General features: G+C 42.5%; 1 pseudogene; it reads left to right on the forward strand.

Moving 5' to 3' along the window:
• The first annotated feature begins 1,398 nt into the window (after positions 1-1,398).
• LOC123039865 (cytochrome P450 71D7-like) overlaps positions 1,399-4,373 on the forward strand; it is a 4,765-nt pseudogene continuing 1,790 nt past the window's right edge.

Consider the following 4,373-nt stretch of genomic DNA (forward strand, 5'->3'; position numbering starts at 1 on the left):
TATTGAGGTAGTAACATAGTCTAGGGATATGTGTATGTTACTACTGTATGTTACTCTCCATTGTGGCTAGTCTAAGGCTGGTCACAATGGGCAAGAACATAAGCTAGTAACTTCACATTTCCCTAGACTATGTTACTACCACCATAATGGGTAGGAACATCTATGTAGTGTCATGCAACGATGTATTTATTAGGTTATAGACTCATTGTTTATTGAAGTGTGTGATGTTCCGGTAACTTAGCTAGTTACCACAAGCACCTCTCTCTTCACTAAATACGTGCCACATAAGCAAAGTTGTATTGAAGTGTGTGATGTTACTCCTAAGTTCCTCCCCACTGTGACCAGCCTAACCTAGGGAGACCAATTTGCAATCTTAGCAGCCCAAACTTTCATACTCAGTTAGCAGCCAGAGAAGAGAAAGCGGCCCAAACTTTCATACGCAGCTAGCAGCCAGAATAGAGAAACCTTCTCTGCCGGAAGCTTCGCCACATAGCCGCCAGAAAAAGAGCATGTATGTTTTAGTATTAAAAGATACGTCCGGCGGAAAAAACAACTTCTATGCTTTTTGAAGGAAGATGCAGTCACAAACCAAACCAGACCAATAGTCAGAAGCTTCACCACATAGCTTCTGTTTTTTTTTGTGCAAGATGCTTGAGTTCATGATGCCCGTGCTAAATTTGGTGAAGTTTGGACATTCGATGAGCCATGTCAAAAAACACAAAACGACCTCCGAACAGTGCAGAACATCAAACTTCCTCAAATGCTTGATTGTTTTTTGCAAACAGATCCTAAAATGTCCAAACTTCACCAAATTTGGCACGGACATCTCACACTGAAGCATCTTTCATCACGAAAAAATGATTTTTTTGAATTTTTTTACTATTTTTGACCAATTTACTGTTCACACCCGGGCTCATCTAAGGCCAGGATCCAAACGCCGCTCTCTCTTTCTTCGCCATAAATTATTTAAAGTCACAGAGCTTTGTTATAAGTCAAAATTTACAATCCCAAATTAGTTCCATTATATACATCATTAAACATATTTTGGTTGTGTTGTACTCCTACATATTAGCTCATTAAATATATTTTTCTATAGAGAAATTTTACTGGGAAAATAAAATTAGAACTAAATCGATTTGAAATGTAGAAAGTGGAGTTTGATTCGTGTAATGCCTTTTGTACTAACCCCATCGCTGAGACCAATTTGTAATCTTCGTAGCCAGACAACAGAAAACGGCCTAAACTTTCATACTGTATACTCACTTAGCAGCCAGAGAGAGAAAGCTCCTCTGTCGCCTGCAAAGAACATGCATGCTTTTATACATTTATATATACCTGCAGAGTCCAGACATGTAAGTTATCAGTATCACTACCACTGCACTTGCAAAGCTGCCTGCCATGGAGGGGTGGTTCAGCTTGTGTTTCATTGCACTAGGCACGCCGCTTGCCCTTTGGCTTCTCAAGCTCGCCGGCGCCGGCGGCAAGAACAAGCCACAGAAGCACCAGCTGCCGCCAGGGCCATGGACACTCCCGATAATCGGCAGCCTCCACCACGTCGTTAGCCTCGTCCCACACCGGAAAATCACGCAGCTGTGTCGCCGATACAGGCCAATGATGCACCTCAAGCTACGCGAGGTCGAAGCCGTGGTGATCTCCAGCGCCGAGGCGGTGGCGCAGGTGATGAAGACCAACGACCTCGCGTTCGCAACCAGGCCGGGCACGCCGACGCAGGACATCGCCGGCTGTGGCGGCAGGTGCATCATCTTCGCCCCCTACTGCGACCACTGGCGCCAGATGCGCAAGGTCTGCATTGTGGAGCTGCTCAGCTCCATGCAGGTCAGGCGCATGGAGAGCATCCGGCCAGAGGAGGTTGGCAACCTCCTGGCCGACATCGCCACTGCTGCGGCGTCCGGCGACAGCATCAACATCAGCGAGAAGATGATGGAGCTCAACAACGTCGTGTCGCAGGCAGTGTTCGGCGGCAGGTTCACACAGCAGGACGAGTACATCCGCGAGCTAGATGTGGTGCTCACCCTGCTAGGCGGCTTCTGCCTCGTCGATCTCTTCCCGTCGTCACGGTTGGCACGGTGGCTCAGCTTCTGGCGCGGTGCATGAAGAGGAGCTACAGCCACATGCAATGCATCATCGCCAACGTGATCGAGGAGCGCAAGGCCGCGCGAGCTACTGGTCATGGCGCCTCAAGCACCCACGACGAGGACCTGCTGGACGTGCTGCTCAGACTACAGAACGATGATTCGTTGGCATTCCCTCTAACCACAGAGAGCATATGCGCCGTCTTATTTGTGAGTATTTTTAACAAAAGAAACTTTTTTTTACTCTTATTTGTGAGTATTTTTAACAAAAGAAACTTTTTTTTACTGGTAGCTGATGCAAACAACGGCACAAATTTTGCATATGACACGAGATAGGAATATTGATTACTTTTGTTCTGACAAACTTAAATCATTAACCATTTAGTTAACATTATCTATGTCATACATTTCAAGATTATTTCTTTCTGCTCAGAATTTCTGGTAACCCACCAGTTACCGGAAATTTTGATGACCCCCCAGAAACTGTGGTAACATTCGATAAGATTCAAATGACCTCATAAACACGTGAATGATAGTTTGAATGAATTCAACCCGGTCTTTTGCTTTCTAATCACTATTGCGAAGACACGTGTAGCAGATCCAAATACAAGATAATATAAGGAAAAAACATACTTGACAAACCAAAGACCTAGACATTGATGTTGTCCACACATTATATCCGTTAGCTTTATAGATTTCACCCTTGTGGAAAATTATAATCTTTACTGTTAAGTATTTTCAAAGAAACTCATAACACGAACGCCATGCTATTTGTCTATCCATTATCATGGTGTAGCAATATAAGGGTATGAACCTCATAATGAGTACATATATTCTATCATGACCCCCCTGGGTGGAACACCATGGCTTTGACCTTAATCCTTCTTTCTTTTAATATTGCAACCAACATATCCGCCATAATGTTGAGCGGCACTAGTGAAAATAAAGAACCCTTGATGGAGATCTTTTTATTCTTGGAAGTAATGTTCTTTATCATCATTGATTTTCACACCAAAGAACCCACCTTGCACACATTTTACCTTCAAGTGACATCACATAAAGGGAAAGATTCCATAAACATTGGTTGTGGAATGAACATTCACTTTACATTGTCATTAGTCTCGCCAAAATCAATTTTGAGAATCCCTTGTCTTTTGATGCAACCCATGAGTAATAAGCCCTTCCACAATATTTTCCTAGCATGAAATGGGTTTTTGTAAGTTTTATCACATCATTAGCAATCGAGGAAATCATGCGCTGCTATGAATTTTGTGAAAGCTCATGAAGATAACCTATGTTGCTTTATTAAGTTTGTTATTCCTTTTGCCACTATAGAGATGCCTATGTCCACTATAAAGTGGTGATGTTTTCTATAAGAATAAACAAACATCCTGATCAAACCACTCAGAAATCATATTCCTCATAAACTTGAATGTCTCATTTTTGCAATTGTGATCTTTCACCTCTTTCTCTGTCAAGTGTAACCCAAGGGGAGGCATATGGCCTCACATGATATCATACCTAGAGAAGTTACTTGCCTTGAGTGCCTCGAAATGTTCTCAAATCATTTGTAAGGGGATTTAGGCTTCAAAGTATGTAAAACAAATCCTTTAGTTCACTTCAAAATAACACATACAATTTTTTAAAATGAAAGATTTTGTTTCACAAATTGTTTCATTATAAGTGTGGCATATAGAAGTATGAGCTAATTTAACGTACCTAAATTTTCATTTGCAGGATATATTTTCTGGTGCCACAGATACCACGGGAACAATTTTTGAATGGGCTATGTCAGAGCTCGTCCGTCATCCTGAAACAATGTTTAAGGCTCAACTAGAGATAAGAAAAGTATTAGGTCAAGATCGAACAATCATAAAAAATAGTGACCTTGGAAACCTCCACTACATGCGAATGGTCATTAAGGAGGTTCTTAGGTTGCACCTACCAGCTCCACTAATCCCACGCATGGCCAGAATGGATTGTAAAATTATGGGTTATGAGATGCTTAAAGGCGCCACTATATTAATTAATGTCTTTGCAGTTTCTAGGGATCCAAAGTACTGGAAACACCCTGAAGCCTTTTTGCCAGAGAGGTTTGAGAACAACAACTTAGATTACAATGGGACACACTTTGGATTCACCCCCTTTGGTGCTGGACGAAGGCAATGTCCTGGGATGCTATTCAGCGCGTCAACCTTAGAGATCACTTTGGCAAACCTGCTCTATCACTTTGATTGGGTGCTTCCTGGTGGGGCAAGTCCAGAGTCATTGGATATGTCT

This window comes from Triticum aestivum, chromosome 2B (genome assembly GCF_018294505.1).
Source record: "Triticum aestivum cultivar Chinese Spring chromosome 2B, IWGSC CS RefSeq v2.1, whole genome shotgun sequence".
Classification (NCBI taxonomy): Eukaryota; Viridiplantae; Streptophyta; class Magnoliopsida; order Poales; family Poaceae; genus Triticum; species Triticum aestivum.